At 42.6% G+C, this 16,185-nt stretch overlaps 2 long non-coding RNA genes across 2 annotated transcripts in view; both read left to right on the forward strand.

Annotated features, from left to right (window-relative positions):
• The window catches only part of LOC148125983 (uncharacterized), a 352,312-nt gene that overhangs the window by 112,380 nt on the left and 223,747 nt on the right, over positions 1-16,185 (forward strand). The gene's annotated exons all lie outside the window — the stretch shown is intronic.
• LOC148125985 (uncharacterized) lies at positions 9,990-13,931 on the forward strand. Its single transcript, XR_015743355.1, has 2 exons — positions 9,990-10,102; positions 12,661-13,931. It is a non-coding gene; the product is annotated as an uncharacterized LOC148125985 (long non-coding RNA).

The following is a 16,185-nucleotide window of genomic DNA, read 5'->3' on the forward strand; positions in this document are numbered from 1 at the left end:
CCAACATGGCCCGCCCACCCGCTGGCCTCCACCCTTTGGCCAAGTGCAAACCTTACCTTGAGTAGAGCCAGGTGAGCTGGAACTGGAAGGTAAGACCAACGGCAGAGGAGGGAAATCCGCCCCGGGTGGCTTGCTGACATTGGTGGGAAAGTCGGTCCCTTATTCCAGAGCTGCAGTACTCACAGGACTGGCCCTTTGGTCATCCCAGAGTAGCTCCTCCTCCAGTCCATGGTAGGCCGTCGCACCCGGGTGGAGGAGCAACTGATCTTGTATGACCAAAGGGCCAGACTCCTGCAGCTCTGGAATATGGGAACCACTTTCCCACCCATGTCAGCAAGCCACCATCAGTCAACATTCATATTAGTGGTCCACGGGATTTAAAATTATGAGTTTGGTGGTCCCTGAGGTCCAAAAGGTTGGAGACCCCTGATCTGCACCATTTCAAACAAATGGTTGTCCAACATATTTTTTAAAACTTCCAGTGTTGGAGCATTGACAACCTCTGGAGGCAAGTAGTTCCACTGATTAATTGTTCTCACTGTCAGGAAATTCCTCCTTAGTTCTAAGTTGCTTCTCTCCTTTAATTAAGTTTCCATCCATTGCTTCTTATTCTTCATTCTGATGCTTTGGAGAATAGCTTGACTCCCTCTTCTTTGGGGCAGCCCCTGAGATATTGGGACACTGCTATCATGTCACTCTTAGTCCTTTTTTTCATCAGATTAGACAAACCCAATTCCTGCAACCGTTCTTCATATTTTTTTAGCCTCCAGTCCCTTAATCATCCTGGATGATCTTCTCTGCTCTCTTTCAAAAGTCTCAACATCTTTTTTTATAGTGTGGTGACCAAAACTGGATGCAAATATTCCAGGTGTGGCCTCACCAAGGCCTTATAAAGTGGTATCAACACTTCACGTGATCTTGATTCTATCCCTCTCTTGATGCAGCCTAGAACTGTGTTGGCTTTTTGGGCAGCTGTAGCTGGCTCATATTTAAATGGTTGTCCACTAGGACTCCAAAATCCCTCTCACAGTTACTACTATTGAGCTACTATCATATGTGAAAATAATTGGTTAAAGATAAAAAGATGGCTAGAAGAAATGACAGCACAACAAAGAGACCTAAAAACAGAAGTATTTTTATTAGGCATACTACCAGGGAAATGTCTCTTTTCTTTTATGTACACTGAGAGCATCTGCACCAAGACAAATTCCTTGTGTGTCCAATCACACTTGGCCAATAGAGAATTCTATTCTATTCTATTCTATTCTATTCTATTCTATTCCTATTACCTATTTTATTCTATTCTATTCTTATTGAACCCTATGACTATCATTAAATGTTGTACCTGATGATTCTTGACTCTTGACGAATGTCTCTTTTTCTTTTATGTACACTGAGAGCATTTGCACCAAAGACAAATTCCTTGTGTGTCCAATCACACTTGGCCAATAAAGAATTCTATTCTATTCTATTCTGTTCTGTTCTGTTCTATTCTATTCTATTCCTATTATCTATTCTATTCTATTCTTATTGTACCCTCTGACTATCATTAAGTGTTGTACCTGATGATTCTTGACTCTTGACAAATGTCTCTTTTCTTTTATGTACACTGAAAGCATTTGCACCAAGACAAATTCCTTGTGTGTCCAATCACACTTGGCCAATAGAGAATTCTATTCTATTCTATTCTATTCTATTCTATTCCTATTACCTATTTTATTCTATTCTATTCTTATTGAACCCTATGACTATCATTAAATGTTGTACCTGATGATTCTTGACTCTTGACGAATGTCTCTTTTTTTTTATGTACACTGAGAGCATTTGCACCAAAGACAAATTCCTTGTGTGTCCAATCACACTTGGCCAATAAAGAATTCTATTCTATTCTATTCTGTTCTGTTCTGTTCTATTCTATTCTATTCCTATTATCTATTCTATTCTATTCTTATTGTACCCTCTGACTATCATTAAGTGTTGTACCTGATGATTCTTGACTCTTGACAAATGTCTCTTTTCTTTTATGTACACTGAAAGCATTTGCACCAAGACAAATTCCTTGTGTGTCCAATCACACTTGGCCAATAGAGAATTCTATTCTATTCTATTCTATTCTATTCTATTCTATTCTATTCTATTCTATTCTATTCTATTCTATTCCTATTACCTATTTTATTCTATTCTATTCTTATTGAACCCTATGACTATCATTAAATGTTGTACCTGATGATTCTTGACTCTTGACGAATGTCTCTTTTTCTTTTATGTACACTGAGAGCATTTGCACCAAAGACAAATTCCTTGTGTGTCCAATTACACTTGGCCAATAAAGAATTCTATTCTATTCTATTCTGTTCTGTTCTGTTCTATTCTATTCTATTCCTATTATCTATTCTATTCTATTCTTATTGTACCCTCTGACTATCATTAAGTGTTGTACCTGATGATTCTTGACTCTTGACAAATGTCTCTTTTCTTTTATGTACACTGAAAGCATTTGCACCAAGACAAATTCCTTGTGTGTCCAATCACACTTGGCCAATAAAGAATTCTATTGTATTCTATTCTATTCTATTCTGTTCTGTTCTGTTCTGTTCTGTTCTGTTCTATTCTATTCCTATTATCTATTTTATTCTATTCTATTCTTATTGAACCCTATGACTATCATTAAGTGTTGGACCTGATGATTCTTGACTCTTGACAAATGTCTCTTTTTCTTTTATGTACGCTGAGAGCATTTGCACCAAAGACAAATTCCTTGTGTGTCCAATCACACTTGGCCAATAAAAGAATTCTATTCTATTCTATTATGATTCTATTCTATTATTATTGTACCCTATGACTATCATTAAGTGTTGGATTTTATGATTCTTGACTCTTGGCGAATGTCTCTTTTTTTATGCACACTGAGAGCATTTGCACCAAAGACAAATTCCTTGTGTGTCCAATCACACTTGGTCAATTAAGATTTCTATTCTGTTCTATTCTATTCTATTCTATTCTATTCTATTCTATTCTATTCTATTCTATTCTATTCTATTCTATTCTAATACAATAAAAGAACCATATACTTAATGTTACATGTAATAACAGCAGCTAGAATTACGTATGCACAAAATTATAAAAACGGAAGTACACCTCCAGACGGAAAGAAAATAAAGAAAATATTAGAATGGGCCGAATTAGATCGGTTAACAATGGAAGTCAAAGATGAAGGGGAAAGAGAGTATTACACAACATGGGACTTGTTGTACAAACGGCTAGATAACAGGTGCAGAGAAAGAAAGGGGGAAGAAGAGGAGGAGAAGGAGGAGAAGGAGAAAAAGAGAAGGGGAAGGAAAAGGAACAGAAAAAAGGAAAAGGAGAGGAGTCCCTTTATGCCCAGGAACCTAAATCCTCACGCAACAGAATGCTGGCTTAGCTTTCTGGAAGTTAAGGAACATCCTAATTTGTCAAAATGCATTCCAAGCCTTCAGTCTCACCCATGAATGTATTAAGACCTACCAGAGATGGAAAATTGTCCTGAGGAATAATGTCTAATGACTGTGTTGATGGACCCTCGGAACTTCCTCCTTGTCCTTCCGTTTCTCCCTTAAGCAGCCCAGAGTTGGCCATCTTTATATGCTGAACAGCTATCCAAGAATGAGGAAAACTTATGCAACCGTCTGATCTCCCATGGGTTTTATGAACTATTGAGGGAAGCAGGGAATGAAATCACTTCAGAAGATAACCCAAGAATGAGCCTTTTATTGATGAACCCTTTCTTCCTGCAACTCTTGACGTCAACCCTAAAGGTGGATAACCAGAGTTTATCACCACTGTGGACATCGCTTATCCAGACCATCCCATCCTGCCAGCTTTACCTGTGCTTCAACCTGTTGGATCTCAGAGTAACCGGTTGGAGGTCTTCTAGTCCAGCTCACCTGATAATGCCTGCCTTAACTTACAGCATGTGTGAACCCGGCAGCATATATGGGGGTGTCCTTGGTGCTCTTTGAGGCTTGGTTGTCTTCTTCTAAGCCTTTCCTGACCCAACTAGATTCCACCCATCCTTCTAGAACTGGAGATGTTCCTCGGTTGAACCTCTGCAAGAAAACAGCCAGGCTCAGACAGCACCAAGCACCTCACAGTCCTCCATGTCCAACTGTTGCCATTTGCACAATAACAGAATAAACAGAAGGTCCAGGGACTTTGGAGGCCTTCTAGTTCAACCCTATACCAGTGGTGGCTAACCTTTTCAGCACCGAAACAGGAGCGCACACGCGCATGCCTTGGAAATTCCAGGTTGCTTCTACTCCTTTGATTAGTTTGCAGCCATTACAAATATATGAAGTTGTGGGAGCTTCATCCCTGGAAGCTTTCAAGAAGAGACTGGACTGCCCTCTGTCAGAAATGGTGTAGGGTCTCCTGCTTGGGCGGGGGGTTGGACTAGATGACCTATAAGGTCCCTTCCCACTCTGTTAAATCAAATCAAATCTAATCTAAAATTCAGAAGAGAGGAAACGTTGGAAGTGTCATCAGATATCAGGTTCATACTACCGTATGGTGGACATGCTCAAAGGCAAAAAAAATATTGGACTAAAATACATACTTGGTTAGAAAAAAAATGATAAAATGACATATAGATTTGAAACCAGAGATATTCTTGTGGGGTATATTACCAGAACAATATGACAAAGGAAAAACATATTTAATTGTACATGTATTAATGGCAGCAAGAATTGTGTTCGCGCAACAATAGAAAAATGAAAAGATCCCTAGAGATGAAAGTGTTATAAAAAAAAATATTAGAATGTGCTGAGATGGATAGATTAACATTTACAAGAAAAGAAATATTTCTTGACATGGGACTTGCTTTATCAATGATTAACTTATAGAATCAGAGATTAGAATCTAATAAAATGTAAAAGGGAATAAAAAAACTTTTGTACTAAAAGTTTTGTAAGATGGATAAACTAATTCGATTACTCTTTTGCGATTATTACTGAGATGTTTATTACGCTTATTATTACGCTTAATGTTGGTTAATATTGTAGTTCTACTTAAAAACTAATTGTGTCCAGACAACATGCTGTTCAGATTGATATGGAATTTTTTTCTGTGATATCAAAATAAAATGTATTAAAATGTATTAATAAAATATATATTTAAAAAAATTCAGAAGAGAGGTAGGGGAAACTTTTGCCTAGCTCTCAAAACTTGAGCAAGAGATCCATGGAAGAGTTTTATGGTAGGATGACTCGCTGTTCCATTCTTATTTTATATATTTATTTGTTTGTTTGCTTGATTTATCAATCGCTTACAAGATAACCAGCATAAGTATAAACATGAGTAAGAATTCAGGAAATAGGAACGAATAAATGGGGACAATAGGACACCTTGGTGCTCGTATGCAGGCCCCTTACAGACCTCTTAGGAATGGGGTGAGGTCAATAGAGGATAGTTTGAGGCTAAAGGAGTGAGGATGTTAGAGGATATAACTACAGAATCAGGTAGCGCATTCCAGGCATTGACCATTCTGTGGCTGAAGTCGTAGTTTCTGCAATCGAGTTTGGAGCAGTTTACACTGAGTTTGTATCTGCTGTGTTGTGCTCTTGTATTGCTGCGGTTGAAGCTGAAGTAGTCATTGACGGGAAGGACATTGTAATAGATATAATTTTGTGTGCTACACTTAAGTCCAACTGTAGGCAGCATAGTTCAAGGTCATCCAAGCCCAAAATTTCAAGCCTGGTGGTGTAGGATATTCCGTTGCAAGCAGAGGAGTGGAGGACTCTTCTCGTGAAATACTTCTAATACTTCTGGGCTCACTCGATGGTATTGATGTCCGATATACAGTGCAGATTCCAGACAGATGAGCTGTATTTGAGTATTGGATGCAGCTTCGCCAAACAGGATTGCCCTCTTGGCTTTGTCCAACAGGTCTCCAACAGAGTTAATCTCTCCTTCAATCTTCTTCTCCCAACCAAAAACAGATAGATCTCAACCTCCAACATGGCAGGAATCTGGTTTGGCCTGTTTTGGAAAAGGTCTTACTCTTACTCAATAACATCTCCAGGAGGGCAGACACTGAATTATGGTTCCTTGGTGAGGTCCCTTAAAGCTCACTGCCAGAATTCAGTTGTGAACGTTGTGGAATGCTAACAACGCAAGCATGAATGTTAAATTCTTGCATTCGTTGGCTCCATGTCTTGGTGCTCACCTGAGACCTTCCTGCTTCTTGGTTCTCTTAAACCGGTTTCATAACTAGATGGAGCGAGAGTCCATTGAAACGTGGAATTGACAGGCACATAGATAAGAAATATCTCTTCGCTTGGAAGAAAATTTCAATATCCAGGCTGATTTAGTCATCCTTAATGCTCTCTGAGCTTGATTCTTTTCTGATAGGTGGCTCTTTTTTAAAATATATATATATATTGTGCCAACCAAAACTTCAGGTGATCTGGATTCCATCCCAAAGTTAGCAGGACAACCAGATGCTGTAACAGTTTTGTTCCCTGGGCCATCCGTCTGGTAAACTCACGAGATCCGTGTTGTTGTTTTTTTCTTGCCATAAACATGTATAACTAAAAGGTGTTGTTCCTCTGTGTTGTATCATATATGTGGTCACCTACATAAGTTTGTACTTCTTTATTTATTTAATCTTGTTGTGTTTATGGAGTGTAAAATTGGAGGTGGCAACCCATTGAGAGCTGCATGCAACAAAATTTCATTTTTAATGTATACCGATTAGTGTACATTCAAAGTGACAGTAAAATTCTATTCTATTCAGAAAAAAACAATTACTACCAATCTGCCTTCAGTTGAGGACCTACAGGAGTCAAAAAGAGGGCTGTGAAAATATCTACAGACTCCTCACATCCCGGACATAAACTGTTTCAACTCCTACCCTCAAAAGGAAGCTATAGAGCCCTGCACACCAGAACAACTAGACACAAGGGGAGTTTTTTCCCAAACACCCTCACTCTGCTAAACACATAATTCCCTCCACACTGTCCCACTATTGACAAAGTCTGCACTACTATTACTATCAACCTTCTCATCACTCCTTTATCACCCATCCCCTCCCGCTTGTGACTGTATGACTGTAATTTTATTGTTTGTGTCCTTATGATTTATACTGACTATTTCCTGGTATGATTGCTTATTGTACCCTCTGACTATTATTAAGTGTTGTACCTGATGATTCTTGACTCTTGACAAATGTCTCTTTTCTTTTATGTACACTGAGAGCATTTGCACCAAGACAAATTCCTTGTGTGTCCAATCACACTTGGCCAATAAAGAATTCTATTCTATTCTATTCTATTCTATTCTATTCTATTCCTATTCCTATTCCTATTCCTATTCCTATTCCTATTCTACTCTATTCTTCATTCCAATATTCTATTCTATTCTATTCTTCATTCCAATATTCTATTCTGTTCTGTTCTATTCTATTCTATTCTATTCTATTCCCTTATTCTGTTCTATTCTATTCTATTCTATTCTATTCTATTCTATTCTAATTTCTATTCTATTCTGTTCTATTCTATTCTATTCTATTTTCTATTCTATTCTATTCTGTTCTATTCTATTCCCTTATTCTATTCTATTCTATTCTATTCTATTCTAATTTCTATTCTATTCTATTCTATTTTCTATTCTATTCTGTTCTATTCTATTCCCTTATTCTGTTCTATTCTATTCTATTCTAATTTCTATTCTATTCTATTCTAATTTCTATTCTATTCTATTCTAATTTCTATTCTATTCTGTTCTATTCTATTCTATTCTATTCTATTCTAATTTCTATTCTATTCTATTCTATTCTATTCTATTCTATTCTATTCTATTCTATTCTATTCTATTCTATTCTATTCTATTCTATTCTAGTCCCAGGTTGCTTCTCTCCTTGATGAGTTTCCATCCATCATTTCTAGTCTTGCCTTCTGGTGCTTTGGAGAACAGGTGGACCCCCTCTTCTTCGTTGGGGCAGCCCCTCAAATATTGGAAGATGCTCTCCTGTCTCCCCTGGTCCTTTTCTTCCCTAGACTAGCCAGGCCCAGTTCCTGCAGTCATTCATTGTATGTTTGAGCCTCCAGCCCCCTCATCATCCTGGTTGCTCTTCTCTGCACTCTTTCTAGAATTTCTAGATCTTTTTTACATCGTGGCGACCAAAACTGGATGCAGGATTCCAAGGGTGGCCTTATAAACTGTCATTATAAAGCGGTATTAACCAGGGTTGGGCTGCTACTGGTTCACCCTCGTTCGGGCGAACCAGTAGCTAATGTTATGGCCAGTTCAGCAAACTAGTAAATCTCACCCATAGCTGGCCCTGCCTACACCGCCCCACCCCTCCAGGAGTCCTGACGTGGCCAATTTTGGATGCCAGGTAAGCACAGAGCCTGCATGGAGGCTCATGGAGGGCAAAAAAAGAGGCCTTCCAGAAGGTTCCAGAAGACTGGAAATGGGTCCGTTTTTGCCTCTAGCGGCCCTCCGGAGCCCGAGGAAGCCATTTTTGCGCTCCCGGGGGCTCAAGGAAAGCCTCCAGGGCCTGGGAAGGGTAAAAATGCCCCCCACCCACCATGGTGCAGGCCATGCCCACCCAGCAGAGAACCCTTTGCTAAAAAAAATTTGAAGCCCACCCTTGTTATTAACACTTCAAGTGGTCTTGATTCTAGCCCTGTATTAATGCAGCCTAGGATTGCATTGGCTTTTATGGCAGCTGCAACACAACACTGGCTCATCTTTAAGTGGCATCTAACAAAATGAAATTCAATGTAGAGAAAAGTAAAGCTTTACACTTAGGCAAGAAAAACCCAAAAGACACACATAGACTGGGTGAAACCAGACTCAATAGCAGGAACTGGGAGAGGAATCTTGGAGTCTTAGTGGACAACCAGCTAAATAGGAGCCAGCCGTGTGCAGCAGCAGCCAAAAAAGCCAATGCAATCCTAAGTTGCATTAACAGAGGGATACAATCGAGATCAAGGGAGGTACTAATACCACTCTATAAAGCCTTAGTAAGACCACACGTAGAGTACTGCATCCAGTTTTGGCCACCACATTATAAAAAAGTTGCTGAGATTCTAGAAAAAGTGCAGAGAAGAGCAACCAGGATGATGAGGGGACTGGAGACTAAAACATATGATGAACGGTTGCAGGAACTGGGCCTGGCTAGTCTAGGGAAGAGAAGGACCAGGGGAGACAGGATAGCATCTTCCAATATTTGAGGGGCTGCCCCAGAGAGGAGGAAGGGGGTCAAGCTATTCTCCAAAGCCCCCAAAGGCCAGACAAGGAACAATGGATGGAAACTGATCCAGGAGAGATTCAACCTGGAAATAAGGAGACATTTTCTGACAGGGAGAACCATCAACCCATGGAACAGAATTTGCCCTCGGAAGTTGTGGGAGCTTCATCCCTGGAGGCTTTCAAGAAGAGGCTGGACTCCCGTCTGTCAGAAACGGTGTAGGATCTCCTGCTTGGATTGGGGATTGGACTAGATGACCTCCAAGGTCCCTTCCAACTCTGACTATCTGTTATCTGGTGTTCTACATCTCATCCAGAAACGAGGATGGAGAACCTTCACAAACCAATAATTCCTGTATCCACCGTGACCTGGTCTTCCCAGGGTTAAATTTAGACCTGTTTTCCCCCACCTCACCCCCATCAAGCAACCCAAGGCCAAAGACAAGACAGAGTGACTTCTGAGATGTTTGACTGCCAACCCCCTCCCTTCCTCTCTTCCTTCCAGGCTATTTTTTTCCCACTGGGGTTGTCTTTTCAAATTACACCCATCTCTGATTTTTTTTTCTTCCCCTTCTACCTAAAGTGCAGCTGTCTCCGGGATTGAATTATACCCGCCCATTTTAGCCCTGAGCTGTTTGTATGCTCAACATTGGCTTTGACAGCGTGCAAAAAAACTGGCCTAACCTGTTCTCTGACTCTTTTATTCCACTTCTCGTCCCTGCTTCCCTTAGACAAAAAAGAAAGAGAGCTTTCCACCCCCCCAAAAAATAAAAATAAATGAAAGAGCAACTGCCAATCACCAAAGGGGATTAGCCGCTAGAAGGAAATGCAATAAGAATTCAAGACGGCGTAAGTGATAAGAGTCAAGAGTGTGGTAAGTCCATAAATAAACACCGATTTAATCCGTTAAGGGAGGAGGAAGTCAGGGAGGAAGTCAAGAAGGCCGTTCGATTGTGGGCCCTTCCGCGCACTCTGAGCTGGGCGGTTTCCTTGTAGACATTTCACGACTCATCTAGGGAACATCATCAGTGCTAGAAGGGAGTGGGGTTTGTGAAATGGAGGAGGAGGAGGAGGGGGAGGAGGAGGAGGAGGAGGAGGTGGTGGAGGAGGAGGAGGAAGAGTGGGGGGAGGAGGAGGGGAGGTTAGGAGGAGGAGGAAGAGTGGGGGGAGGAGGAGAACTTGGTGCTCTCTGCGCTTTCTGTTTCCTTGCAGACGTTTCATGACCCAACTAAAAAACACCATCAATGCTAGAGTGGGGTTTGCAGGGAGGAGGAGGAGGAGGAGGAGGAGGAGGAGGAGGAGGAGGAGGAGGAGGAGGAGGAGGAGGAGGAGGAGGAGGAGGAGGAGGAGGAGGAGGAGGAGGAGGAGGTGAACTGAGGGGACCTTGGTGGTCTCTGTGCTGTGTTATTTTCTGGCAGGCATTTCATTACCCAACAATGTAACATCGTCAGTGCTGGAAGGGAGTTGGGTGAGGAGGAGGAAGATGAAAGGGAGGAGGAGGGGAGAGGAGGACTGTGGGGTCCTTGGAAAACTTCCGGTTTGAAGGGCTTCGGCGACAGACAGAAATCCGCGATCGTGCGCGGTTTCCGTCTGGGCTCGCCGCTGGAGCGCCCCGAGCCGGCTGGTTTTGAGGACTGTGGGGTCCTTGTTGCTCTCTGAGCTCGGTGGGTTTCTTACAGACGTTACATGACCCAACTATGTAACATCATCACTGCTAGTAGGCAATGGGATCGGCTGTCTTTTCATATACTAGTGGCTTGCCCTTTCCGTATCAGTTGCCTTCTTCTTGGTTGTGCTTTCATTAGGCTGCTGTTAATTGTTTCTTTGTCTGAGTTGGCAAATCCTTGATGCTACACCTGGATTATTTGCGGCAACCCTACTCCCAGGGTCAACCCCTATGTTTACTAAAAACCCAACACCGATCATAGAAAAGAATCCAGGAAGTTATTTTACTCGAATGACTTCAAGAGCAGTTCTCCCTCCTTAAACTACCTCCCTGCTTGGATAGAACGTGTCATCTGTTCATAACATTTCCACATTTCCCTAATGTTTTAGATCAAAAATATGAATTCGCTGGCAGAGGGAAGGGATATCTTGTGTGTGAATCCCTGCCAGGGCACGGCAAAAGCCTTCCTTGCGGTTCTCGGCGGGCTGTCAGAAAAGGAACTTAAAAGCGGGAGAGAATGAATTTGTCCAATGACATATTAATGCCGACGAACCAAATCCCATTTACTCGGCGCGGAGGCTAATAAATTGGTTTGTGAAGAGAGAGACAGTTCCTGATGGAACCATCTGAGCCCACGGACGATGTTTTTTGACTCCACGGGAGGCTCGGTCCACAAGAACTGATCAATTGTGACAGCCAGCCGCAAGTGACTCGGGCGTCATGTCAGGATTTGCTTCGCCAGCAAACGAGAAGGACACGCCGATCCACTCAAGTGGGGAAATGAAATATTCTTGACTTTGAAGCCCTTGGAACCTACTAATGCGTTTCCCAAGCAGGGAAGGGGGGGGGAAAACCCCAGCCACCGTGTTTAAGCTTCAACATCGGCCTGACCAGACGCTTCAAAATATACTGGTGCACCAGTAGAATAGTTGAATTGTAGCTCTGGGTTGAAATGAGGGGCCAAGCTTGGTGTTCCCTGAGCTTGGGGGTTTTCTTGCAGGCGTTTCATGACCCAACTAGGTAACAGCATCAGTGCTAGAAGGGAGGGCGGTTGGAGGAGGAGGAGGGAAGAGGAGGAAGAGGAGGAGGAGGAGGGAAGAGGAGGAGGAGGAAAAGGGGGAGGAGGAGGAGATAGAGGAAGACTGTGGAGTCCTCGGTGCTCTCTGAGCTTGGGGGTTTTCTTGCAGACGTTTCATCACCCAGAGGGGTAACATCATCAGACCTGGGAGTGAATGAGGTTTGCGGAGAAGTGTGGGGTCCTTGGCATTCTCGACCTTGGGATTTTCTGCAGACATTTCATGACAGATAACTGGTAGCACTGCTAGAACGGAGTGGGGCTTGCAGAGAGGAGGGGGGAGGAGGGGAGGGGGGGAGGAAAGGGGAAGGAGGAGAAGGAAAGGGAGAAGGAGAAGGTGATTGTGGGGTCCTTGGAGCTCTCTGAACTTGGCAGTTTTCTTGTCAATGTTTCAAGACCCAAGTAGGTAACATCATCAGTGTCAGAAGGATCTGGGGTTTATGGAGGAGGAGGAGGAGGAGGAGGAGGAGGAGGAGGAGGAGGAGGAGGAGGAGGAGGAGGAGGAGGAGGAGGAGGAGGAGGAGGAGGACAACTGTAGGGTCCTTGAAGCCCTCTGACTTTGTTGACGTGGCAGATGTCTTGCAGACATTTCATTATCAAAGCAGGCAACCTCATCCGTGCTATGCACTAAGGTGAAATTACAATATTTCCCTAGATGAAGCAAAACTTAACCTCTGCACCTTTGTTTTAGGGTGCAGTTTTTTGGCGGTGGCACAATCTCAAAGTGACACTTTAGAGTTCTGGCCCAATGAGCTGATTCAGCAGCTGATGAAGACAAAAAAGAAAACTACGTCGTATCTAACAAACTTCTAGAAATACAGGATTACCAGGTCTTCTGATGAGAGATTACAGGGAACAAACCCTCCCAAAACATTTGGGGCTGTTCATTCCAACTAATTTTTATTTACAAAGGAACCCGAGCTGTTATGAATTGGATGCAGTTGGAAGAGCCTCCCTCCAACTGGGGATGAGTTCAATTCTTCTCGGTGCGCTAAAAATCTCTTTTTTTTTTCTACCCTCGCATTGCAGTCATGGACCATCTCATTTTAAAGAAAAGTGGTGATTTCAGCTCATTCTGGCAGCCAGCGGACTTGCAGAGTTTGGCACGGCCGTCAAAAGAGATGAGTTTTTCTGGTTAAGCGAGTGGCAACGCCAGCTTCTCTTGGGTGTTAGTGCACCCTACTGGTCGTAAGACGGAGTAGTGTTCACAGGAGAATCGAAAAGCAAAGCAATCGTTTCTCTGGGTCATTTCTGCTCAGGGTTTATGGCAAGGTTTCTTGACCCCAGCAATATTATGATATGTGGACTTCAACTCCCCAAATCCCCCCAGCCAGCTGTGCCACAACTTCTGGAGGCAACCTGTTCCACAGATGAATTAGTGTATTCTCCCTATTGGAGTATTTCTCCTTATTTCTAAGTGGCTTCTCTCCTTCATTAGTTTTCATCCTTTGCTTCTCGTCCTGCCTTGTCCTGCTTTGGAGAATAGTTTGACTTGAAATTCTAGACCTAGAAAACCTACAACTACGCCGCCTCCGGTCCGATCTATAGTATATAAAATCATACATTGCAATGTCCTACCTGTCAATGAATACTTCAGCTTCAACCATAACAACACAAGAGCCCAAAATAGATACAAACTCAAGGTTAATCACACCAAACTTGATTGCAGGAAATACAACTTCAGCAACCAAGTGGTCAATGTCTGGAATATTCTACCTGACTCTGTGGTTTCTTCCCCAAACCCCAAAAACTTTAACCTTAGACTGTCTACTCTTGACCTCACCCTTTTCCTAAGAGGTCTGTAGGGAGCGTGCATAAGCGCACCAACGTGCCTACCGTCCCTGTCCTATTGTTTCTTTTTCTTATACGTACCCATTTCATGTATTCATAACTATATTTATACTTATACCTGTTATCTTATAATCGCTTGACAAAATAATATAAATAAATAAATCGTTTTCATCCTTTGCTTCTTGTTCTGCCTTCAGGCACTTTGGAGAATAGTTCGATTCCGTCTTCTTCTTTGCGGTAGCCCTTCAAATAGTAGAATACCACTATCATGTCCCGTCGTCCCCCAGCAGTGGTGGTATTCGCCACGGTTCGGCTGAGCCGGTAGCGCCAATGAGCCTCAGAGATCGAATCAGTTCTCTGTTGTTGGGCCCACCTGCCTCCCCGGGATCCTATACTCACCTTGATTCTCTGCTTTTGAAATGTGGCTGCTTTGCGCGGCAGGAGGTGAGTTGGAATGCCTCTGAGCCTGTGCAGAGTGCATGTTTGGTGCACGCATGCACACAAAGTGTGTGCACGCACACAAAGCGCTCCCACCAAGCCACGCCCACCGAACCGGTGGTAAAAAAAAAAAAAAAACATCTTTGAATCCCACCACTGTCCCCTAGTCCTTCTTTTCTCTAGACCGGCCAGGCCCAAACTCTGCAATCCCTTCTTCGTACGTTTTTGTCTCTGGGCTTTTAAGCCTCTTGGTTGCTTTTCTCTGCACTTTTTCCCAAAGTCTCAACCCCCTTTTTTGTGATATGGCAACCAAAATGGACGGAGGATTCCAGGTGTGGCCTTGCTCAGGCTTTATAAAGTGGTAGTAATATTTCACCTGATTTTACTTCTCCTCCTTGCTACCAACCTGCCTTCCACGAAGGACCTGTATATTGCATGAGTCCAAAAGTGGGCTGTGAAAATATCTACAGACCCCTCACATCCCGGACATAAACTGCTTCAACTCCCACCCTCAAAACGAGGCTATAGAGCCCTGCACACCAGAACAATAGACACAAGGATGGTTTTTCCCCCAGATGCCATCACTCTGCTAAACAAATAATTCCCTCAACACTCTCCAACTATTTATAAAGTCTGGACTACTATCACTGTTAATCTTCTCATCACTCCTTATCGCCCATCCCCTCCCACTTGTGACTGCATGACTGTAACTTTGTCGCTTGTATCCTTATGATTTATATTGACTGTTTCCTAGTATGATTTGATTGCGGATTGTACCCTATGACTATCATTCAGTGTTGTACGTTATGATTCTTGACTCTTGACGAATGGATCTTTTCTTTTATGTACACTGAGAGCATTTGCACCAAGACAAATTCCTTGTGAGTCCAATCACACTTGGCCAATAAAAGGATTCTTTCTTTCTTTCTTTCTTTCTTTCTTTCTTTCTTTCTTTCTTTCTTTCTTTCTTTCTTTCTTTCTTTCTTTCTGTCTATCTATCTATCTATCTATCTATCTATCTATCTATCTATCTATCTATCTATATGACTGCAAGAAAACAACCAAGATCAGTGAGCATCAAGGACCCCTCAATCCTCCTCCTCCTCCTCCTCCCCACAAACCTTCCAGCCTTGATGACGTTCTCTGGCTGGGTAATAAAATGTCTGCAAGAAAACAATCAAGTTCAAAGAGCACTAAAGACCCCACAGTCTTCGTCCTCCACCTCCTCCTCCTCCTCCCCGCAAACCCCACTCCCTTCTACAACTGATGATGTTCTCTAGTTGGGTCTACCCTATGACTATCATTAAGTGTTGCACCTGATGATTCTTAACTCTTGACGAATGTATCTTTTCTTTTATGTACACTGAGAGCATTTGCACCAAGACAAATTCCTTGTGAGTCCAATCACACTTGGCCAATAAAAGGATTCTTTCTTTCTTTCTTTCTTTCTTTCTTTCTTTCTTTCTTTCTTTCTTTCTTTCTATCTATCTATCTATCTATCTATCTATCTATCTATCTATCTATCTATCTGACTGCAAGAAAACAACCAAGCTCCGTGAGCATCAAGGACCCCTCAATCCTCCTCCTGTTTTTCCTCCCGTGAAAGCCAGTTTCTCCACGGAGCTACGGATTTGCTAAACTGACGCGTTCTCTGCGCACTCAATCGCATCTCTTCCATGTGAGCTGCATAGGTCAGGTTCTCTGCCATTAAAGGAAACGGAGTGTTCGGAATGACAAAACGAAGGGAAGGATGCTGCCGGCTATTTAGCAGGGCTTGACACTAATGGGAAATTTTACAACCCAAAGCAGACCCACCACGCGCTGAAAATGAGGAGTGATTCATGGCGCGGCGCTCGTGGGAAGGAGAAATAGATTGGAAGAAAAGAAGAGTTTTTAAAAGGCATCAGAAAGGCTCGCCTCTCCGGATAAATGAGTCCAGGAAACCCTGCCTGCTTTGAGCAAGCAAATGACTTCTAATACGTGCTAC

This window comes from Pseudonaja textilis, chromosome 3, assembly GCF_049901715.1.
Source record: "Pseudonaja textilis isolate UNSWEBS1 chromosome 3, rPseTex1.2, whole genome shotgun sequence".
Classification (NCBI taxonomy): domain Eukaryota; kingdom Metazoa; phylum Chordata; class Lepidosauria; order Squamata; family Elapidae; genus Pseudonaja; species Pseudonaja textilis.